At 37.7% G+C, this 25694-nt stretch overlaps 1 protein-coding gene and 1 pseudogene across 4 annotated transcripts in view; both read left to right on the forward strand.

Annotated features, from left to right (window-relative positions):
* Positions 1-25694, forward strand: part of PLGRKT (plasminogen receptor with a C-terminal lysine) — a 74994-nt gene that overhangs the window by 12041 nt on the left and 37259 nt on the right. The window lies entirely within an intron of this gene.
* LOC134807751 (E3 ubiquitin-protein ligase RNF152-like) lies at positions 5214-7942 on the forward strand (annotated as a pseudogene).

Below are 25694 nucleotides of genomic sequence, written 5' to 3' on the forward strand. Positions count from 1 at the left end.
TACATATTACATATATTATGTATTACACATACATATTACATCTATTACTATATATAATATATATTATTACATGTAATATATAATATATGTAATATATATTATAATATAGACTATATTACATATATAATATATATTATAATATAGACTATATTACATATATAATATATTATACATATATATTAGCTGGGCAATGTGATGTGTGCATATAGTATATACAATATATGTCATATATATGACAAATATATATATATTACATATTATATATATTATGTATTACACATACATATTACATATATTACTATATATAATATATAACATGTAATATAATATCTAATATGTGTAATATATATTATAGACTATATTACATATATAATATATATTATACATATATATTAGCTGGGCAATGTGATGTGTGCCTATAGTTCCAGCTACTCAGGAGTCTGAGGTGGGAGGATTGCTTGAGCCTGGGGGGGTCAGGGTTGCAGTGAGCTGTGATTATGCCACTACACTATAACCTGGGTGACAGAGTGAGACCTTGTCTCAAAAAAAAAAAAAAGAAAAAGAATAAAAAAGAGATTTCCCATCTGAATTTCTTAATGAGCTGTAGTTGAGGTACCTGGGGCCTGGCAATCTGTTCATAGAGTGTTTCAAGAAGAAAGAAGGTGTTTTCGACGGTGTCAAATGTTACAGAGAAGTCAAAGGCCTTCAAAAAAGGTCAGTGCCTGGGAGGAACCATGTCAGTAGAATATGAGGGAAGAAACAAGTCTGTAAAGGCCTGAGTGTACGTAAGGATAAAATGAAGGAAGAATGTATATAGACTCCCTTAGTTTTCTGTGAAATCTTACCATGCAGGTAAAAGATACAGTATGTTCCAAATATAATTATAAAAAGAAACATACTTCCAGACACACACTGGGAGGTATTCCTTTGGCATTACAATATTCATTTACACATTTAGTACACTTTATGGAGTGTCTATCACGTGCCAGTTGAATTAGGAGCTAGAGATACTTTGGTAAACAGCACAATCCCCTCTTTCAAGGAACTCAGGCTCTTGAACAGGGTAGTGGTGTGATAGTGACAACAAACAGTTTCAATATTGTGTTAGGAACTGAGAATTCTAGAGTGTTTTGTGAGCCAAAATTGATCTGGCTTCAAATGTCTTCTAAGTGCCAGCAGGCTATGGAGCCATATCTTCAGAATTTTGAGAGAAAAACCCCAAAACTTTATATTTAGGTAAATTATATATGCATGCTGATAAAAAGAAAATTTTAAAAGTGCAAATATTAAGAAAATAAGTCAGCCAGGTGTTTTGAAAGCAATTAACTGAAGATATAATCTTGTCAATTTAGAAAGAAATGCTAAGACCCACCAGCAAATCTAACTTGCTAAAGTGCATGTAGAGGAGAGGAAAACTTTTAAAAAAAACTTTAAAACCAGTATTTTGGTAATCTTTTTTCTTCTATTCCATCTTCCTTTGCCTTTTTGCCCCTTTTTGTTGGAATATACTTTAAGGCAAATTTCTATTTACCTGTAATATTTCCATATGATTCTCTAACAGAATGGTTATAGATATAACCATATTTAGCTAAATTAGCAATAATTTCTTCCTATCATATGCAACCTAATTTCAGTTGCTTCACAGGTGTCTTTTACAGTTGTGTTTGAAATAGGGATCCAAGCAAAGTTTTCCTACTATAGTTGATTATTATGACTCCTAAGTCTTTCTCAGTTTGTGAGAATATCCCTCCCTTTCTACTTGTCGTGCTATTTATTTGTTGAAGAAACCAGCTCATCTGTTCTATGGAATGTGCTACAGTTTGTATTTGGCTGATTGCCTCCTCATGGTATTTCTGAGCATATTCTTCTATACTTCATTCTTCCTATGAAGTGGTAAATCTAGAGGTTTGATGAGACTCCAGTTCAGTTCTTTTAGCAAGAATCTTTTCTAGGTGGCAGTGTGTAATTCCTAATACATCACATCATAAGGCTCATGAGGTCTGGTTGTCTTACCTTTAGTCATATCAACCTGATCTACCCATTATAAGTTTCCCCATCAACCTGTGATCGGCTGGCCTTACCATCCACTCATGATCATTGCCTACATCTGTGACTTCATTAGGGCTTGAAAAAAATGGCAGTTTAAAAATATTCTCTCATTCCTTTGACATTCGTTGTGTGGAAATTTATTAAGAACTTTTACTACCTGGTTATCCTGGAATATAGTTTGTACAGGAAACAAAATAAATGCTTGATTCTGTCCTTTTATTTAGCAATTTCAGAATAGTGAATTGATACCCTAGAAGTCTCCAAAATTTACCAAATAATTTTTGTTTATTTGTATATTGTGACTATAAACTCTTTAATCAGTTGTAGTCGTTATTCTTTTTGCTCAAGTTATCCCATCTTTGGCTAATGGAAGCTCTTTCAAGTTGATTCCTATGTCCCTTAGATAAGACCCACTTAATTCTTGATTGTAGGGAGGTTGCTTTAGCCTGCCTGTGTCTCATTTCCCACATGTGAGTATATAGCTTAATAATAAGGAGTATGATACTTTGTAGAGTTACTCTGAGGATTAAGTGAGATGTCCCACGTACAAGAATTTAGCACACAGCATCTGCCCCATGTAAGCACTCAGCAAAGTCAGTAATTAAAGCAAAAGTTTTCTTATTAGATGTGCCATTTATTCACTCACCAAATGTTTATTGAGGTGCCTCTGCTCTATACTAGGTAATATTTAGATGGGGAGACATAATAGTGAACAAAATCCTTCCCTTGTGGAACTTACACTCCAGTGGGAACACATGCAACAAAGCAACAACCACAGAGTGTTAGTGGTGATGAGTTCTGTGAGGGGAAAAAGCAGGGTAAGGGATGATGATGGGAGACCATGGGTGGGTGAATGGGAAATCCCATTTTTGGTAGAGTAGTTAGTGAAAGCCTCAGAAGGTGACCTTTGAGCAGAGCCTTGAGGGAAATGACAAAGTGAGCCATGCAGATAGCCAGGGAACGAGTTTCAGGCAAAAGGAAAGTGAATGCAGAGACACTGAGCTGGGAGAACTCGTGGTGAGTTGGAAGAACAGCAAAGAGGCTGGTATGGCCAGAACTCTGAAAGGATGGGGGAGAGTGGATAGAGATGAGGTCAGAGGTCGCTCAAGCCTTGTACCCAGGACAACTGTTTTGAAATGTATTCTGAGTGACGTGGGAAGCCATTAAAGGGTTTTGAGAGGAGTAGTGATGTGACCTGATGGTTTTTGCAACATAAAATATAGTGTGTGCTCAGTAAATGCTTTGTCAAATACATAAAAGTTAAAGCAGCAAATAACTATTATGAGCACATTTAAAAGTTGCTTAAATCCTTATAACTCCCAGTATCTGTCATACTTGTGCCCCCCATCTGGTTTTTTCTTTACTTGCTTGTTTTTTGAGGAGAAGGCTGTACCAACATCTTGAAATAGGAAGGGTCCTATGTTCTAAGGAAAGCAAGAAGGTGCAGTGTGTGCTTTTAGAGAGGCTTTTGGTGACAAGGAACCAGAATGTAGAGTAGGTGGAGGAGAAGAAAGCAGCACAATCTTTGTAGGGAGAAAGACCAGGTAGTGAGTGGGAGTTGGCCCAGAGCCTAGAAGTATGAGCGGACTTAACCTGGAAGTGTCTTTCATAAAGGGGCAGCATGGCCAACACAAGTTCACTGAGGGAGTGGGTGTACATGCATGACTGAACTCCTGGATCCACACCGTATTTAGCTTGTCGTTCTGGGACTCATTTCTGCCCATACCTCCTGTCCCCACTACCTGTTGTAGTCTCCCCATGTTCCTTATCTGAAGTCATTCTTCTGAAGTTAATTTTTTTCACTTGTGAAAAAAATACACATCATATAAACGTCACCATTTTAAAGTCTACCACAATTCAGTGACATTTAGTACATGTACAGTGTTGTGCAACTGTCACCACTATTTAATTCTGTAACACTTCATCACTCCAAAAGGAAACCCTGTAATTGTTAACCAGTCACTTCCAATTCCTCCTCTCCTTCCTCAGCCCTTTGCAACCACTAATATGCTTTCTGCAACCACTCATCTGCTTTCTGTCTCAATGGGTTTGCCTATTTGGGGCATTTTCTGTAAATGAAATCATAGAATATGTAGTCTTTTGTGTCTGGCTTCCTCCAATTAACATAATCTTTCTAAGATTCATCCGTGTTGTAACATGTATCAGTACCTCATTCCTTTTTATGGCTGAATATCATCCATTGTATGGATATACCACATTTTGTTTACCTAGTCATATGTTGGTGGATATTTGGGTTGTTTCTACCTTTTGGATATTGTGTATAGTGCTGCTGTGAACATTCTTATACCAGTTTTTGTTTGAACAGTTGTTTTCCATGCTTTTGGGTATATACCTAGTAATGGAGTTGCGGAGTCATATGGTAATTTTATGCTTAACTTATTGAGGAACCACCAAACTCTTTTCCACCATGGCCACAGTTTTTTACATTCCCACTGTAAAGTGTAAGGGTTACCATTTTTTATGTCCTCACCAAATCTTATTTTCTCTCTCTCTCTTTTTTTTTTTTTCCCCAAATTCTAGTCATCTGGTAGTTTTGAAATATATCTCATTCTGGTTTTGAGTTGAATTTCCATAATGGCTAATAACATTGAATATGTTTTCGTGGGCTTAATGGCCATTTGTATATCTGCTTTGGCGAAATGTCAGTTCTAGTCTTTTTTGTGTCTTTTTTTGTGGCTCGTGGCGGCCGCTGGCCGTAGGGCGTGTCTGGCTCAGCTGGGTGGGCACCCAGGACCACCCCGCGAAGCTGTAGCATCCGTGGCCTCTGTAGCGAGCGCCTGAACCCGCCATGGAGAAAGGTCCGCTGAAGAAAGCTCAGTCTCAAACTTGTGCTTCCTGGCTCTTGCCTCCCAAACGCGTACCATTTCCACTTGATGTCATCATGCTCAGAATGGAGTGAAAGGGATTCAGTGACAGATTCAGTTTGGAGGATAAATAATCATATTGCATTGTTTTCCTTGGGAACCACTGTTTCCAGAAGCCATGGTCTTTGAAAATTTCCATTGCTGCTGGCCTTGTATTCCTAGGTGTTTTGAAAGAAGATGTGCCCCGCTGCTGGCTCTGAGCTGTCTGTCACTGAGGTCGCCCTGGCCTTTGACAAAATAAACACACCTGTGAGTGCTGGATGTCTGAGCTCCCCATGACCTGCACTGGAAAGACGCAGAGCGGCGGCCTCTGAAGACCAGCTCCCTCCCCTTCCCCTTGGCCTTGTCCTTCCTGCTCAAGGTCCACCATGGAGACGCTGTCCCAGGACTCTGCTAGAATGTCAGATCTGTTTTAATTACTACAGCCCCTAGTGAAAGCCAAGTTGCTGGATTGCAAGCACACCTGCTGTTCAGTTTGCCTCCAGCAGACGAGGACCAGCCAGAAGGACGTGCGATGCCCCTGGTGCAGCGGTGTCACCAAGCTGCCCCCTGGCTTCTCCGTGTCGCAGCTCCTCGACGACCCCGAGGTCCTGGCTGTCATCACCATTCCACACGCTTCGGAGCACATGCCGGTCTTCATCAGACTTCCCGGCAGTGGGTGCTACATGCTGCCCCTGCCCATCTCCAAGGAGCACGCGCTGCTGCCCGGAGATATGAACTGCCGCCTGCTGCCCAGGAACCTGCAGAAGTCCGTCACTGTGGTGACCATCCCTGCTGGACAGCAGCCTCTGCAAGGCAGGGCTCCCCAGGGGGTGGCGGAGGAGGAGCAGGACAGGTGGGGCATGGTGAAAAGCTCCATGTGGTTGAGGGTGTGCACTGTCATCTTGATGGCTTGTGTCTTGGTCTTCCTCCTCAGCATCGTGCTCCATAACATGTCCTGCATTTCTAAGCGCTTGACTGTGACATCTTGTGGCTGGAGAGGGCTGCAGGGAAGTCTCCTGTGGGTGCCAACTTAGGGGTTGAGCACATTGGTGATGAGATCCCAGTGAGAAGATGAGGGGGCGACACTGACCATTTGGTGCTGAGAGCTGGCCTCTGGTTTGCCTCTTGATTTACCGCAAGACAGACATGAAGGGCAGAAGGTGAGGTCTCAACAAGATACCAGGCAACTTGCTCTGAGTACTGATGGCAACAGCTTTGAAGATGATTGCATGCATCCTCATAATCATGTATTCAATGGACTGTAATTTCTGATTTTTCAAAATCACGTTACGACATAGACATATTCTACTTAGACGTTAAACTCTACAAGTGCGTACAATGTGATCTTCTCGAAATCCGTTAGATTAAAACAAAGATGCTATGTATGCAAGTAGAATTAAACCTGCAAATCCATGTAAAAATTCAGTTAAGACATGCAGTGCTGGCTTGTTTACTTTTTTTGTTTTCCTTGAAACTCAGTCTTCATTTAGTTGCTGAGGCTTTTTATACATTTTGAATGGCACCAAAACAAGTCAAAATGGACAGTCATTTTTTTTTTTGAGAAAATATTTTAACAAGTGTCTCCAATGTGTTGTGTTTTGTCATGAACCTTCATTTTCTTCACTTGTAATTAGAGATCCTACGTGTTTATTAAACTGAAAGCCCAATAGGGGAGCAATAAACCGAGACATCATGAGAAAAAAAAAAGAGTACTTTACATATTATGGATACTAGATTTTTATTGGCTATAAGATTTGTAAATATATTCTCCCATTCGCAGGTGTTTTTTTTTTTTTTTCTCTTGACAGTGTCCCTTGACACACACATTTTCAATTTTTATGAAGTCCAGTTTATTTTTCTTTTGTTGTTTTTGGTGTCATATCAGAGAAACCATTGCCAAATCCAACTTCATAAGGATTTACTCCTATGTTTTTTTTCTAAAAGTTTTCTAGTTGTAGCTCTTAAATTTAGGTCTTGGGTCCATTTTGAGTTAATTTTTATGTATGGTATGAAGTAAGGGTCCAACTTTACTCTTTTGCGTGTGGATATCCAGCTGTCTTGGTATGAGGTCCATTCTTTATAAGCATACCGAAGCTAGACACTGTACAGTAAATATTAGGGGTCACATACTAAGTCTTTAACTGGCTCAGATAAAGAAACTGCTTACCAGGTTCTGCCCACACAGCCCCTTTGAAAAGTGCATCTTGACCTTTACTGGTCTTCAAAGTTTGAATGGCAACCTGCTGTGTCTTTCTCTTTCAAAGCTGGAATGAATGGAAATAAGTTAGCTTAGTTACAGTAAGAAGGACTGTATCTAAATGCAAATACTGTTATGCATTATTTAACTTTTAAAAAGCCTACTAAAAATGTCCACCAAATCTCTTAAAATGTGGGGCAGATATTAATATGTCTGCAGTCACTTGGCGAGCTAATGAAAATACTTTTAATATTTCCTATATTCTGATGTCCAGAAATGGTAGGAAGTGAAAGTAGAACAGTTAATAAAGGTCATTAGTGCCACAGGCACTTTTCTACAAAGGTAGATAAATGGCAAAGAAAGGTCAAGCCACCAAGCTGATCCTTGGCTGCCTAGCCCTTCCATGCAAACAATGGGTCCAGGACAGACACTTCTCCAGGGCAGACACACAGTTTTTAGATTTGTTCACAAACTTAAGTGAGACCAATGAATCCAGTAACCATCAGAAAGCTTTTTTTTTTGTTTTCCTCCTTCAAGCTATAATTTTATTTTCATAAATCTGAAGAGAGCAAATTTTCATTAATTTTTGTTCTTCATTGCTTGGGCAAGGGGGTGGATTGCTTTATTATTTATTAATTCTGTGAGGCATTTTCAGAATGCCTACTATATGCAGGGTTTCAGGTGTAAAATGATTAAAAATGATCCTATAGCTTTAATAATTGTTTTTGCCTTCTTTATACATTTTGATAATATGTACACAGACAGACACATAGTCACCCTACCATATTTCAAACAGAATTTCAGGTAACCTTGCTATTAAAATCTTTAGACTTCTACGTGTCTTGTTTCTACTTTACCTGGCTCCTTAAGGTAATGAAGAATTTAGGGCAGCAGGAGGAGGAGGATTTCTAGAGAGAGAGAAAAAAGCCCCCATAGATGTCTTTAATGTTGAGTATTAAGGAAAACAATCTGAAGTATTATTAGACTTGAATAAACTCATGACATTCAGAATAAAAGTGAATCCATATTTTTTAAAAAAATGTTTAATTTTGAAATAATTTTAGATTTGCAGAAAAGGTGCAAAACATGGAGAGTTCAAGTATATCATTTATCCAGCTTTCTCTAATATTAACAATTTACAAAGTCATTGTACAATGATCAAAACCAGGAGATTAATATTGGTATAATACTATTAACCACTGATTTTTTTTTTTTTTTTTGATATTTCACCAGTTTTTTCCTAAAGTCCCTTTTCTGTTCCAGGATCAAACCCAAGATCTCCCATCACATTTAATTGGTGTCTTCTTAATCTCCTCCCATCTGTGACAGTTATTCTTTCTTTCCTTGGCTTTTATGATAAGTACTTTTGAGAAATACTGGTCATTTATTTAGTAGAATTTCTTACTTTGGGTTTGTTCAATATTTTCTCATGATTAGATTGAGATTGTGAATGTTTTTGCTTATTTTTCTTAAACCACAAAATGCTTTTGTGTCTTCCTTGTTGCATTGTATCAGAGGATACATGAAGTTGATATGTCTTATTCCTAGTGGTGTTAACCTTGATCACTTGGTTAAGGTTGTATCCATCAAGTTTATATACACTGTAAAGTTACTATTTTTTCTTTCTAATTGATAAATATCTTTGAGGAGATACTTTGAGACTTTGTTAATATTCTGCTTCTTCTTGAACTTTTGCCCACTGATTTCATCTTTCATTGGTGGGATCTTACATGCAACAGTTATTACTCTGAGGTTTGCCTAATAGTGATTTTTTTATTTACTTCATTTCATCTGTGTTTGTTAATTGGAAGAGCTGTCCCTTCTTTGTGTGTTTATTTATCCAATTATTTATATGAATATGTTTTCGTGGACATTTTACTCTATGGGTTATAAACTAGTACCATCATTATTTTGCGGCTCAGATTGTTTCAGCCTTGACTTTGACCAACTTCCATTTCCTGTCTATATCTTTTTAATAGAACCCATCCTTTTTTGAGTACCTGCTTCTTTTCTGTGATCACAATATATGCCAGGCTTATCTTATATTGTTCCTGCTCCAGGCCTGGAATTAATGACTTCTTCATGGAGTCCTGGTTCCTTTTGTCAGAGAATGATATTTGGAAATCAAGACCTGGGCTCTGGGTATGCTTACTGTTATGATGATTGTCCTCTTAGCGAAGACATGTATGTATATGAACCCATGCATAGACACACATCTGTATTTATTTCTATATCTACCAATCTGTGTATATTTTCTAAACCAGAAGTTCATATTGACACTTATATTTCCAATCCAGTGTGACACATTTCATTCTAGCTCTTTCCCTTTCTTCATTCATAAGTTTTTTTTCCTCAGGTACTGAGACACTTACACTATATTCACTTCAATCCCAGTAGACATGTAAAATAGTTTTAGAGTTGCCAATACGTACCCCTGTGAGAAACAGATTCAATAACTAGAGGACGTTATTTGCATGTTCTTTTTGTCTTCACAGTATCCAGTCAAAATATTGTTTTCCTAAGTTAATAAGGTTAGTTTCTCCCGGCTCCTTCAGTGTTAGTTTATTGACTTGTAATGCAGTTGGATTTATTTGTTATACTTTATATTCTCTCCACATCTGGTTGGTTTTAATTAATTATAGGGCTGAGGAGTATATGAAACATTGCTATGGTTCTAATAGTCAAAGCTATATAAAAAGATACATTCACGGTAGCTCATGCCTGTAATCCCACCACTTTGGGAGGCCGAGGTAGGCAGATCACCTGAAGTCAGGAATTTGAGACCAGCCTGCCCAACATGGTGAAACCTCCGTCTCTACTAAAAATACAAAAATTAGCTGGGTGTGGTGGCAGGTGCCTGTAATACCAGCTACTTGGGAGGCTGAGGCAGCAGAATCGCTTGAATCTGGGAAGTGGAAGTTGCAGTGAGGTGAGATTGCACCATTGCACTCCAGCCTGGGTGACAGAGCGAGACTCCGTCTTAAACAAACAAAAAAGATACAGTCCAAGAAATGTTCTTCCTCTTTCTCCCTATTAACTCATTCCCATTCCCCCTCCTCTTTATAATACCCTGTTCCCACCCTTCCTCTATAGGTGTTTAATCTCTTAACCAAGATAAATCTTTGGTTTGTCCTTCCTACATTGATTTGGTACAGTTAATAGCTATATGAGTATTTTCTTATGCCCCCTTCTCTCATGTGTGAAGGGTAGCATATCATTGATACATTGTTTACTTTGCATTTTTCATTTAGCAGTGTATCCTGGAAACCACTCCAAATCAATTCATAGAGATCTTTATCATTTAAAAAAATGGTTGCATAGAATTTTATTGTGTAGCTATATCAAAATTTATTCAAATGATGTATGTACACTGTATTAGTTTTCTATTGCTATAACAAATTATCACAAACTTAGTGATTTAAAACAACATAAAATTGTTTATCTTATATTTCTGAAGGCCAGAAGTTTGAAATGGTTCTCAATGGATAAAAATCAAGATGTGAGGGGGGCTGCATTTCTTCTGGAGGGTCTAGGAGAAAACCTCTTTCCTTGCCTTTTTTAGTTTCTAGAGGCTGCCTGCATTCCTTGGCTCATGGGCCCTTCCTCCACATTTAAGCTAGCAGCATGGCATCTTCATTTCTCTCTAATTCTGACTCTCTTGCCTCCATCTTTCACTTTTAGGACCCTTGTGATTACACTGGGCCTGGATAATACAGGATACTCTTCTCTTCCCATCTTAAAATCCTGAGCTGAGTCAGATCTACAAAGTCCTTTTTTGCCATGTAAGGAGATACATTCACAGGTTCTGAGGATTAGACATGGGCTTCTCTGAGGTCCCATTATTCTGCCCACCCCAGGTACTTAGGTTATTTCCAATATTTTGCTATTACAAACAGTGCTTCAATGAATAACTTTGTTCTTTCATATTTTTATATTGTTGGAGGTGTATCTTCAGGGTAGATTTTTAGAGTTGAGATTGCTGAGTTAAAGGCAAGTACTTGTTAGATAGTGCTACGTTTCTCTTCAGAAGGGTTTATCAATTTGAAAGTGGCTATTTTCCCAAAGTCTCACCGACAAAGTATGTTGTCTTGCTTTTTAGTTTTTGCTAGCCTGACAAGCAAGAAGTGGTATCTCAGTCTTGCTTTAATTTGCTTTTCTTTAATTATGAGTGAGTTTGAACATTTTCTCACATTTGAGGGCCATTTATATATCTTGTTTTTTTGTGAATTTTCTGTTTATTGGGCTCTTGTCTACTGTCCCTCAAGTGTTCTTTGAATATTAGGAGTATTGGCCTCTTGTCTATGGATATATCTTCCTAATATTTTATCTCAGATTGTCACTTGTTTACGGTGGTTTAAAAATTTTTACACCATGAAAAAAAGTTTAGTTTTATGTGGTCAAGTTACCAATATTTTATTTACTCTACATTTTGATTCTTGATGTAGAAAGCTTTTCCCTATACCACAGTTATCCTTGTTTCCTGTGGTACTTTTGTCTTCGTTCATTTTCTGTTGCTATAATCCAATATACAGACTGGGTGATTTATAAAGAATAGAGATTGATTTAGCTCATGGTTCTAGAGGCTGGGAAGTCTCCTTCCTTCTGCATCAGGACATGGCAGGAAGCATCACATGGTAAGACAGAGCGAGCAAGCCCAAGAAAGCTTGGTTTTATAACAAAGCCATGATAACAAACCTACTCTCATGATAGGGACATTAATTTGTTCATGAGGGCAGAGCCAGCATTTATTCATTCATGAGGATAAAGGATTAAGTTTCCAACACATGAACTTTGGGGGGACACATTCAAACCATAGCAACTTGTATAGCTTCATTTATTGACATTTAGATTCCAAATCCATTTGGGGTTTATTCTCATATATGATATGAGATAGGGATCTAGTTTTATCTTTTTCAGACGGCTACCTTGTGGTACCTATACCACTTATTAAGAAGTCTATCTTTACCCCCAGTGAGTTGAGATACTACCTGTATCACATACTAAGTCTCTGTATGTACTTGCATTTGTTTCTGGACACTCTAATTCACTGGTCAGTTTGTCTAGTCATGTACTAGTATTGTAATGTTTTAATTATAGACACTTTTTAGTATGGTTTAATGCTTGTTGAGGCTACTATACCATTGTAGTTTTTCTTTTTCAATGTTTTCTTGGATAATCTTTCATGTTTGATTTTCCACAGAAATTTTAGTATCAACATGCCCAAGTATAAAATAGTCTGTTGATATTTTTAATTGGGATTGTATTAACTTATAAGTTTATTTGTGAAGAACTATTGAGTCATTTTATTCAAGAATAGGAAATGTTTTTCCATTTGTTTAAGTCTACTTTAATGTCTTCCAGAAGCTTATAAATAAACTGTAGGCTAAACTAAAGAAAAAATGAAATTTTAAGTTAAATTTAAAACTGTAATTTCTTGTCAGTAATTGGAAATATATTCTTATAGTTGGATTTCTTACCTAGCCAGCAAGAGGATGTGTTAGCAGTGGCTTAACGTCATGGTATGGCTACTGAGGGCTGTGGATTCATTCTTCTTTGTGTGCACTTGGAGGTTCACAGGCTTTGGAGTCACACATACCTGTGTCCGAACCTGACTCTATCACTTACTGGTTCAGTGACCATGGATAAGTGACACAGGCTCTCTGAATCTGGCTTCTTCGTCTCTAAGATGGGGAGAAGGATACCCAAGAATTGGTTCATGTAGCAGAGTAGATGCTCAGTAGTGTTTCCCTCTTTTCTTTTCTTTTTTTTTTTTGAAACAGGGTCTTGCTCTGTCTCCCAGGCTGGAGTGCAGCGGCATAACCTTGGCTCACTGCAACCTCTGCCTCCCAGGTTCAAGTGATTCTCCTGCCTCTGCCTCCTGAGTAGCTGGGATTATAGACGCATGCCACCATGGCCCGGCTAATTTTTGTATTTTTAGTAGAGACGGGGTTTCACCATATTGGCCAGGCTGATCTCAAACTCCCGACCTCAGGTGGTCCACCTGCCTCGGCCTCCCAAAGTGTTGGGATTACAGGCGTGAGCCGCCGCAACTGGCCTGTTTCCATCTTTTCTTATCTGCTTTCTTTTCTCTTATTTGTTCATGATGACTACTCCATTTTTTCTTTCGTCTCTAGTTTCATTATATACATAACCAGAGAGTAAGTTAAGCTAAATATTATCATACAAATACCCATTTTATTTAGCCATATAACAATTAATATTATATCAAGCTGAAGTAAATAATGCTGATTTATTTCATCTAGAGTGTTGTGTATTGGTCTCAAGGTAAAAGGCTGTGCTTTAAAAAATGGAGACAAAATTTTATTGTTCATTTGTAAACGCTTATTTGATATACTGATGCCATTTCTAATCTTTCTCTGTGGTACAGGCCATAAACCTGTACTAGAAGTGAAACGTTTTAATTTTCTACTGTGGATCTGCCTTATTCGAAGAGCTATGCAACAGACAATAGTGTTAGACAAAGTTTCAGTATGAACAAATTAATTCATTTTTATAGAGAAGCATAATCTAAAACATAATTTTCCCAACCCTGCCTGCTTAAACTGCTTATTGCCTTAATTATGATTTCAACATGATTTTGGTGACTTCTGTTAATTTCTTTTTCTTTTTTCTTTCTTTTTTCTTTTTTTTTTTTTTTTTTGAGACAGAGTCTCGCTCTGTTACCCAGGCTGATGTGCAGTGGCACGATCTTGGCCCACTGCTCACTGCAACCTCTGCCTCCTGGGTTCAAGTGAGCATGTCAGCTAATTTTTGAACTTTTTTTTAGTATAGATGGGGTTTCACCATGTTGCCTAGGCTGGTCTTAAACTCCTGACCTCAAGTGATCCACTTGACTCAGCCTCCCAAAGTGCCGGGATTACAGGCATGAGCCACTGTGCCCACCCACTTCTGTTAACTTCTATGTGTTGAGTTTATAGTGAGGTTGATTGCACAGATTGTATAATGTAGTGTAAACTTTTATACTTGAAAATGATCACCTTAAATGCTTATTTCAGTCACAAATAGAAAAATGAATAGGTACAATTAAGGCCAGTAATAGCAATTTTTCTTGCTTTTAAAAATAAAGTTTTAAAGTCAAAATATTATTTTATTATTTTAAAAGCAATCATTTTTATCATCTTATATGCTTGGTTTCTAGGGTTTTTAAAGGTAAAAATTTCTCCAGGTCCCACTTCTCCTATGCTTGTTTTTAGAAAAGAATTTGAAAAGCCATGCCTTAGAATGTTTTTGGAAAAAAAAGTTAGAATTTCATTATTCCAAGATACAATGGAGGTATTCCAAGATACACTGGGTAAACACTCTCATTCCAAATAGGAGAATTTGGCCAAAATAAAGGGGCTACAGGCCCCATGCATCTAAAACCCAGCAGGGCAGTCATTAAACCTTAAAGCTCCAAACTGATCTTCTTGGACTTCATGTCCCACATCCAGCACACACTGGTGTGAGGGATGGGCTCCCCAGGCTTTGGGCAGCTCCACCCCTGTGGCTTTGCAAGGTTCAGCCCCCACTACTGCTCTGATGGGCTGGTGTTGAGTGTCTGTGGCTTTTCCAGGAGCAGGGTCTAAGCTGTCAGTGGATCTACCACTCTGGGTATATATATAAAGGGGAGTTTATTAAGTATTAACTCACATGATCACAAGGTCGCACAATAGGCCATCTGCAGGCTAAGGAGCAAGGATAGCCAGTCCGAGTTCCAAAATTGAAGAACTTGGAGTCCGATGTTCAAGGTCAGGAAGCATCCAGCACAGGAGAAAGATGTAGGCCAGGAGGATATGCCAGTCTAACCTTTTCACGTCTTTCTGCCTGCTTTATATTCACTGGCAGCTGATTAGATGGTGCCCATCCAGATTAAGGGTGGATCTGCCTTCCCCAACCCACTGACTTAAATGTTAATCTCCTTTGGCAACACCCTCACAGATATACCCAGGATTAATACTTTGCATCATTCAATCCAATCAAGTTGACACTCAGTATTAACCATCACAGTGCCCCAGTGGAATCTTTGTGGGGGCTTCAACCCCATATTTCCCCTCTGTACTGCTCTAATAGAGGTTCTCCATGAGGAATCTCCCCCTGTAGTAGGCTTCTGCCTGGACATCCAGACTTCTCCATACATCCTGCAAAATCTAGGAAGAGGCTCCCAAGCCTCAGCTCTTATCTGCTGCATACTCACAGGCTTAGCATCACATGGAAGCTGCCAAGACTTACAGATTGCACCCTCTGAAGCAGTGACCAGAGCTGTATCTGTATCTGAGCTGTATCTGACCTGAAGCTGGAGCTGGAGTGACTATGATGTGGGGAAACAGTGTCCCAAGGCTGTGCAGGGAAGTGGGGCTCTGGGCCTGGCCCAGGAAACCATTCTGTCCTCTTAGGCCTCTGGGCCTGTGATGGGAGGGGCTGCTGCAAAGGTCTCTGAAATGTCTCCAAGGCCTTTTCTTTATTGTCTTGACTATTAGACTTGGCTCGTCTTTACTTATGCAAATTGATGCAGCCTGCTTGAATTCTTCACCCAGAAATGGGCTTTTCTTTTCTACCACATGGCTATGCTACAAATTTTGTAAACTTTTATGCTCCCTTTTAAATATAAGTTCCAGTTTTAGGTCATTTCTTTGCTTGTACATATGAGCCTAGGCTGCTAGAAGCAGCCAGTCTACATCTCAAATGTTTTGCTGGTTAGAAATTTCTTCCACCAGATACCGTAAATCATCACTCTCAAGCTCGAAGTTGTGCATATCCCTTGGCAGGGGCACGGTGCAGCCAGGCTCTTTGCTAAAGCTTAACAGAAGTGACTGCTCCACTTCCCATAGGTTTTTCATTTCCATCTGAGACCTCATCCACCTGGCCATCTCTGTCCATATCACTATCAGCATTTGGGTCACAACCATTCAGCAAGTCTTTAGGAAGATCCAACTTTCCGTCATCCTTCTGTCTTCCTCTGAGCCCTCCACACTCTTCCAACCTCTGCCCATTTCACAGTTCGAAAGCCACTTTCAGTGTGAACAAGATAATATGATTTTATAGCAAAATATAATCTAAAATAAAACTTTTTCTCTTGCCCCTCCAAATTTAGACCAGTTATTCCCTCAGAGAAAATTTCTACATGTCTTTGGTGGGCTTCTGTTAAATTCCATGTCCTGGACTTACAATAGAGTTGTCTATATACAGATTAGGCAATGAAACACTAAACCTTTGTAGTACTTGAAAATGGCAGTATTAAATGCTAATATCAGTCATACACACACAGACACACACACACATAGTTACAGATGCAATTAAGAGTGGCAATAGCATTTTGCTTTTCTTTTAGAATTATGGTTTTAAGGTCAAATGTTACTATTTTTAAGCCAATTATTTCAAGATCCTATCTAACTTGGTTCCTAGGGTTTTTAGGGTAAAGTCTCCAAATTCTCCACTTCTCCTATTCTTGAGATATCACTTTAGGTGTGGATTTGCAAAGCAATGTTTCAGAATTTTTTTTTTTTTGAAAAATTTGTAAGAACAACATTATAATGCTGCCTAGAGGTGTAATCAGACATGTTTATGTTACGGATAGAACCCCAAATAGAATATTGTAATACTAATTTATTTACTCATCACTTTTTAAAGCCCTGACAATATGCCAGGCCCTGTGCTAGTCAATAAGGTTATAAAGATAAAAACACAAGGTTCAGAAGTTCTATAATAATTAAATGTTCTGAAGTGTTTCAAATTATATCACATAGTGCTTTTCTTGGAAGAAGAACTATTTAGATTATGTTCAATAAACACAAATTTGGTGTTTTCTTTGTGTGTATGAAAAATTAGTGATGTTAGTTTAAGTTCATGTGTAGGTTTAGTTCAAGTAGATTTACTGAAGACAAATTAGCAATATGGGGCCATTGGGTTAGGATTTTATTTATTATGGTAAGATAATTTTGTCATTTAGCCTCTGAATTTTTGTTATATATGGGAACATTCATTTGATTGTCAATCATTGTACATGTTTTAGATGCCAAATTATAGAATAAAATTATGTACTCCAAAGTAAAAATATTAATTTGAAGAAATATTTACTTTGAGAAAATTTTATACATGAAGACCTCAAAGTTTTAAAAGCAATATAAAAGTGAGGGACTATGGGTGATTTTTCTTTCCTGAAAAACTCTGCAATTACATTTTATTCTATAATGTACACAAACAAAAAGCACAGTGAGAGCTGCAACTGTAGACCTTATACCTTAACTTCATTTTTATTTTTAATATTTTTAAAAATTTCAATAGCTTTTGGGTACAAGTGGTTTTTGGTTATGTGGATGAATTCTATAGTGGTGAATTCTGAGATTTTAATGCACCCATAACCTGAGTAGTGTGTCGTAGCCAATATGTAGGTTTTTATTAGTTCCAGAGTATATGTACAGGATGTGCATGTTTGTTACATAGGCAAACGTGTACCATGGTGGTTTGCTGCACCTGTCAACCCATCACCTAGGTATTAAGCCCAGCACGCATTAGCTCTTTTCCCTAATGTTCTCCCCCTGGCCCACCCTCCCCCAACAGGCCCCAGTGAATGTTGTTCCCCTCCCTGTCTCCGTGTGTTCTCATTGTTCACCTCCCACTTATAAGAGAACATGTGGTGTTTGGTTTTCTGTTCCTGCGTTAGTTTGTTGAGGATAATGGCTTCCAGCTTCATCCATTTCCCTGCAAAGGACATGATCTTGTTCCTTTTTATGGCTGCATAGTATTCCATGGTGTATGTGTACCACACTTTCTTTATCCAGTCTGTTATTGATGGGCATTTGGGTTGATTCCATGTCTTTGCTATTGTGAATAGTGCTGCAGTGAACATATGTATGTGTATGTCTTTATAACAGAATGATTTATAATCCTTTGGGTATATACCCAGTAATGGGATTGCTGGGTCAATTTTCGGTTCTAAATCTTTGAGAAATTGCCATACTGTCTTCCACAAAGGTTGAACTAATTTAAATTACCACCAACAGTATAAAAGCTTTCCTATTTCACCTCAATACTGCCAGCATCTGTTGTTTCTTGATTTTTTAATAATTTCCATTCTGACTGGTGTGAGATGGTATCTCATTGTGGTTTCGATTTGCATTTCTCTAGTGATCAGTGATGTTGAGCTTTTTTTCATATGTTTGTTGGATGCATGGATGTCTTTTTTTGAGAAGTGTCTGTTCATATTCTTTGCCCACTTTTTGATGGGATTGTTTGTTTTTTTCTTGTAAATTTTCTTAAGTTCCGTGTAGATTCTGGATATTAGACCTTTGTCAGATGGATAGATTGCAAAAATTTTCTTCTATTCTGTAGGTTTTCTGTTTCCTCTGATGATAGTTTCATTTGCTGTGCAGAAGCTCTTTAGTTTAATTAGATCCCATTTGTCAATTTTTGCTTTTGTTGCAGTTGCCTTTGGCAATTTCATCATAAAATCTTTGCCTATGCCTATGTCCTAAATAGTATTGCCTAGATTTTCTTCTAGGGTTTTTATAGTTCTGGGTTTTACATTTAAGTCTTTAATCCATCTTGAGTTAACTTTTATAGGATGTAAGGAAGGGATCCAGTTTCAATTTTCTACATATGGCTAACCATCTCTCTCAGCACCATTTATTAAATAGGGAGTCCTTTCCCCATTGCTTGTTTTTGTCAGGTTTGTCACAGATCAGATGGTTGTAGATATGAGTTTCATTTCTGAGTTATGTATTCTGTTCCATTGGTTTATGTGTCTATTTTAAAAATACCAGTACCATGCTGTTTTGATTACTGTAACCTTGTAGCATAGTTTGAAGTCAGGTAGCATGATTCCTCCAGCTTTGTTCTTTTTGCTTAGGATTGTCTTGGCTATGCGAGCTCTTTTTTGGTTCCATATGAATTTTAAAATACTTTTTTCTAATTCTGTGAAGAATGTCAATGGTAATTTAATGGGAGTAGCATTGAATCTATAAATTGTTTTGGGCAGTATGGCCATTTTTACGTTATTGATTCTTCCTATCCATCTGCTTGTGTCCTCTCTGATTTCCTTGAGCAGAGGTTTGTAGTTCCCATAGAAGAGGTCCTTCACTTCCCTTGTTAGCTGTATTCCTAGGGATTTTATTCTCTTTGTGGCAGTTGTGAATGGGAGTTCATTCATGATTGGCTCTCTGCTTGTCTATTGTTGGTGTATAGGAATGCTTGTGATTTCTGCACATTGATTTTGCATCCTGAGACTTTGCTGAAGTTGCTTATCAACTTAAGAAGCTTTTGCGCTGAGTCAATGGGGTATAGGGTCATGTCATCTGCAAACAAAGACAATTTGATCTCCTCTCTTCCTATTTGAATACACTTTATTTCTTTCTCTTGCCTGATTGTCCTGGCTAGGACTTCCAACACTATGTTGAATAGGAGTGGTGAGAGAGGGCATCCTTGTCTTGTGCTGGTTTTCAAGGGGAATGCTTCCAGCTTTTGCCCATTCAGTATGCTATTGGCTGTGGGTTTGTCATAAATGGCTCTTATTATTTTGAAGTGTGTTCCTTCAATATTTAGTTTATTAAGAGTTTTTAACATGAAGCAATGTTGAATTTTATCAAAGGTGTTTTTTGCGTCTATTGAGATAATTATATCTGTTTTTGTCTTTAGTTCTGTTTATGCAATGAGTCACATTTATTGATTTGTGTATGTTGAACCAACCCTTCCATCCTGGGGATAGAGCCATCTTGATTGGGGTGGATAAGCTTTTTGATGTGCTGCTGGATTTGGCTTGCCAGTATTTTATTGAGGATTTTTGCATCGATGTTCATCAGGGATATTGGCCTGAAGTTTTCTTTTTTTTGTTGCATCTCTGCCAGGTTTTGGTATCGGGATGATGCTGTCCTCGTAGAATGAGTTAGGGAGTGGTCCCTCCTTTTCAATTGTTTGGAATCATTTCAGAAGAAATGGTACCAGCTCTTCTTTGTACTTCTGGTAGAATTCAACTGTAAATCCATCAGGATCTGGGCTGTTTTTGGTTGGTAGGCTGTTCATTACTGCCTCAATTTCAGAACTCATTGTCTATTCAGGGGTTCAACTTCTTCCTGGTTCAGTCTTGAGAAGGGTGTATGTGTCCAGGAATGTACCCGTTTCTTCTAGATTTTCCAGTTTATTTGCATAGAGGTGTTTATAGTATTCTCTGATGGTTGTTTGTATTTCTGTGGGGTCAGTGGTGGTATCCCCCTTAACATTTCTGATTGTGTTTATTTGAATCTTCTGCTTTTTCTATTAGTCTTGTAGGATGAGGGGGAACCTATGAACAGGCAGAGGCCATAGAAGTGGTATTTCCTTCTCTCATCTTATGTGAAGAAAAGTGCATGAGCCCATTTTCTCATGGGTTGATTTATCTGTAACCATTAATAAGAAGTCCACCATTTTGTTTTGTGGTCCTCCCCTTCATACTCATCACTAAAATATTTGCTTCCAGGATAGAAGTTTACTCAATAGAGAACATAGAATGAGATTAAATTTTAAACTTCTGGTTAATACGGTGATATTGTTTTCTTGTGCTTTAGTAGAACAATCTTATCGTTGCCTTTATCCTTACTATGAAGTATGAATCACTTCAAAATGTACACCATTAAGAATGAGAATCATGGCTGGGCGTGGTGGCTCATGCCTGTAATCCCAGCACTTTGGGAGGCCAAGGCAGGCGGATCACCTGAGGTCAGGAGTTCGAGACCAGCCTGGCTATCTTGGTGAAACCCTGTTTCTACTAAAAATACAGAAAATTGGCCAGGAGTGGTGGCGTGTGCCTGTAATCCCAGCTACTCAGGAGGCTGAGGTAGGAGAATCGCTTGAACCTGGGAGGCAGAGGTTGCAGTGAGCGGAGATCACACCATTGTACTCCAGCTTGGGCAACAAGAGCGAAACTCCGTCTCAAAAAAAAAAAAAAAAAAAAAAAAAAGAATCATTTAGCAACCCCTCAACTCGCTGTATAACAAAGCACCTAGTATTGGTGAAATAAATTGTTCCAATCTGCTGTCTGTTTAAAATTATCTAATGCCACTTTCCATCTGTTACATTGAGACCAATAATGATTAAATGCAGCAAAATAAACCTTATTTCTACCCAGCCTTCCACTACCTATTATCCAGGGGAGAATACTATTTTTCCTGCTAGGGTTTGGTCTGTTCTATAAGTTTCTTTATTTTATGTTTTTAATTCCCCTTGCTCATTTCTGTTTTCAATTTTTTCTTGTCAAGACATTTGCCTTCTGTTTCAATACTTAGTATTTACTTTACAACTAATTCTGATTTGTGCTAACCATCATTTCTTCCTAAATTTAAAAAACGTTAAGGACTTAATATTGCTGTCCTACTTTTACACTTTATAAAAATTTTGAAACTGATTTAAACAAGAACTCTAAAAATAGTCTGTCATGCTGATTCAGATCACTATTTGACATAAGTTGGGTGGAGACCTGAACGTTCTCTGTTTGATGCCCTACCACAACCTGCCCACCTGGCTCCTCCATACCCTGCTCTTCCTCGTCCATCACTGCCCTGTACTCTTAGTCTGACCCTCCACACTGCATTTCCCAGATTCCCTTGCCCTCTGGCTTCTGATGGGGATCAGCCAGTGTGGTTCCCAGCAGGAGTCTGGAGGGTAGGGAGACAGTGAGTTTAGGTATGTGGTCTGGCTATGGCAGTGGGTTCCTAAGCCACAGATCCTTTTAGGCAGTACCACTTCAATAGCTCCACCTGTTGCTGGATCTGGTTAATTCTGTTTCCTTCCCCTTCCCCTTCTATCCTAAAAGAGTTCATGGTTTCCTGCAATTGTCAGCCCCTGGGTGCCTTTTCATCCCTTGAGGTTACCTTAAACCCTGTCCACAGAGAGTGCAGAGTTCTTTCATTACATTCTTCTCTGTTAAACTCTTTTGAGGGAATACTATCTCTACCTTCTGTTGACACTAATCAAACAAAATAATAGTATGTTCGTGGTTTTGTTAAAACGATTTTCTAAAATTTAACAGAAACCTGCATTATTCAGGAGCACTAAAAATGTACATTTAAAGTAATTGTTTATTAAACTGTAACAAGTTTTCTAGCAATTTTAGATTGAATTTGATGCTCTCAAACTGCTTTACATACCTGCGATAATTACAAATTAAATTTTTGGGTAAGACTTTGCTGTAACTGTGGTAATTAGAAAAAAAAAATCCACACTAAACATTAGACAAGTGTCTGTTGACCAAAGAGAAAAGAACTTTCCAGTGTGTTACATGGATTTTACAACAGAGAAGTTGCTTCCACAATAGAATTGATGTACCCTTGACACCGCCTTTGGGAAGGAAAAAATAAAATAAAAAAAATCGATGTCACCTTTCAGATATAGATATTACAACCTTAAAGAAATTTTAGAACTACAACTCTTATCTTCACCTGGAGCATAAATTAAGGTGATATTGGTTTTTGAATACCCGTTTTCCTCATATAACAATTAACAAATTTACATCAAACAAAAGTAAAAAATGCTGGTTTATTTTATTTATAAGTAGTATATATTGTTTTTAGATGGAAGGCTCTGCTTAAAAAATGTTTTTTTGACACAAAGTCTTCCTGTTCATCTGTGAAGCTTATTTGGTATATTGTAGTCATTTCTAATCTTTCTCTGGGTTACAGGCCATAGAAGTTTGCTAGAGGTTAACAGTCTTAATTACAAATTCTCTCTATTGCTTTATTAACTTTCTTGTTTGTTCTGTTGTATATTTACCTCATTCTAAATGCCATGCAAAACAAAATAGTGTTAGACAGAGTTTTAATGTGAACAAATTAATGCAGTTTTCTAGAAAAGCATAACCTAATCTACATATTTTTTTCTAGCCCGTCCTATATTTAAAATTCTTGTTGCCTTTCTTATTTCTTTATGTCTTTGATAGACTTCCAATAGTTTCTATGACTTGAGCTTATAGTCCTGTGTCTTGTGTAGACTGGGTAATGGAACACTAAGCTTGTATATTTGAAAATGAAAGACTTAAATTCCCCTATTGGCCACCTGTCCCGGCAAAATAATAGTAATAATTAAGGCCAGCAGTAGCAGTTATTTTTCCTTAAAAAATAAAATTTTAAAGTAAAAATATTATGTTTTTATTTTTAAGCCAACTATCTTAAGATCTTATCTAACTTGGTTTCTGGGGTTTTTGAGGGTAAAGTTTCCCAACACCCCACTTCTCCTACACTTACCCTTACACTTAGGCATGAATTTACAAAGCAGTGCCTCAGAATGTTTCTGGAAAAAATATGTTAGAATTACATCATATGGTTGAATAGCAGCATAGTTGAATATGTTGGTTTTCTAATTTGCGTCTTCACATTTGTTTATGTTAAGGATAGAACCCCAAAGAGAATAATACTGGTTTACTTATTCAATGCTTATTAAACAATAACAATATGCCAGCCTCTGTACTATTCAAGGAGGATATAAAGATGAAAAGACAAGGTTGCGTACTTTTATAATATTTATATGTTCTGGTGGTTCAAATTATTTTACACAGTGCTTTTCTTAGAAGAAGAAATATTTGGATGATGTTCAGTAAACACAAATTTTGTGTTATCTTTCAATCTGTTTGGTAGGTTTATGATGTTAAATTCCTGGTTGGGTTCAGTTCAAGTATATTTACCAAAGACAAATTAGAAATACAGGGACCATCAGGTTAGGGATTTATTTCATGATGGTAATAGGATTATGTCATTTGGAATTGGAATTTATTTTACACTTGGTCTGATTTTTAAATCATTTTACATGACTTAAATGTCAAATTATAATGTAAAATGATTATTTTCAGTTATGCACCCCACAATTTGAAGCCACATATGTTTTGAGGGAATTTTGAATATGAAGACCTCTGAGTATTAGAAGTTATATTGAGTGGGGATTATGCGTAATTTTCCTCTCTTGGAAAATCTATCTGTGATTGTGTGTTTTCTTTTTAATGTACATAAACAAGTAAAAAACACAAGGAGAACTTCAGCTGTAGACCCTGCACTTTAGTAACTGCTAATCTACCCACAAATTTTGGTGAATTTTTTTGCACATATAACAATAAAAATTACTACCACCACCTTAAGAGCTGATTAGAATAACACTTTATTTATTTATTTATTTCATTTATTTTTTTTGAGACAGAGTCTCACTCTGTCGTCCAGACTGGAGTGCAGTGGTGCGATCTTGGCTCACTGCAACCTCTGCTTTCAGGTTCAAGTGATTCTCCTTCCTCAGCCTCCTGAGTAGCTGGGATGACAGGCGTGCACCACCAGGCCTGGCTAATTTTTGGTATTTTTAGTAGCGACGTAGTTTAGCCATGTTGGCCAGGCTGGTCTCAAACTCCTGACTTCCAGTGAATCCACCCACCTCGGCCTCCCAAATTGCTGGTATTACAGGCATGAGCCACCGTGCCTGGCCTGCGTATTTTAATTCCATATTTTGCTTATATTTTTAGTATTTAAACATTTGCATATTTAAAGACATTAGTATACTTACAAGTAAAGGAAATTTTATTAGGTTAGATATTTTAAAACCTTTGAAAATTAATTCATTTCTAAGTAATAGTTTGGTGCTATGTACCTTTAATAAATATAACATTAGAGCTTTCATATTCACGAACTGTCACTTGCAAGGACCAGACAATCTAAAAATGCACAACTCTAAAGAAAAGGGAAAAAAAATCTGCCTATTGAGCATATAAAAGGGAAGAACAAGTAATCTTCAGACAGAAGTGATATAAGGTGAAATAATAATGGCAAGGATTTTGTTTTCTTCATATATTTTATCAGGAGGGAAACTACTGTAGGAGAGGGAAAATTGCTTCTGTGTACCCTTTGAGGTTTTTTCGCTGGTCTATGAATTAAATTGACATTAGACAGATTAAAAGGAGAAAAAATATTTAATTACTCACATATGCACAGGAGTCCCACCAAAATATGAGACTCCAGGAAGCAGCCAGATGATTGAGACAGATACTATCTTAAGCTAGAGTAAGGAATAGGAATAAGGATTTGGGGGTACTGGGGAGTGGTAGAGATGAATTGTGGGAAGGCGGGAGGAGGAAATGTGTGGTGAATAAAGGTTACCTTGCTATGCAGATAAAAGTCTCTCCGGTGAGAAAAAGTTATCTATGAGTAACTCTCTTTCTGGCAAAGGTAGATACATTTACTAATAAAAATGTCCTTTACAAATGGGAAATTATACTTTAAGCAGATGGGGAGGCGGAGTGCTTTTTCTGCATTGACTGGTTCTCAGTTTCTTTTAGCTCAAAATAATACATCAAAGTGGCCTATTTTGGGATGACTTGTTCTGACCCCATCACTACTTGGTGGTAAAATGCTACCCAATATTATAACATCATGTGGCACCTTCTTTTAAAAAGTCTTTAAACATGATATAATTTCCTCAAAGCTTTATGATGTAAAATGAGGTATCTCAGATATGGACTTCTCCAGTGAGAGGATCCCAAAGGCTTTATACCCCCATATTCTATTGTGGGTTGGGGTGCAGTGGAGAAGAAATGCCAGGACGTTTGTAGCTTCATCAAATTGAAAACTTAGAGCATCTAATTATTA

The sequence above is a fragment of the Pan troglodytes genome, chromosome 11, assembly GCF_028858775.2.
Source record: "Pan troglodytes isolate AG18354 chromosome 11, NHGRI_mPanTro3-v2.0_pri, whole genome shotgun sequence".
Taxonomy (NCBI): Eukaryota; Metazoa; Chordata; class Mammalia; order Primates; family Hominidae; genus Pan; species Pan troglodytes.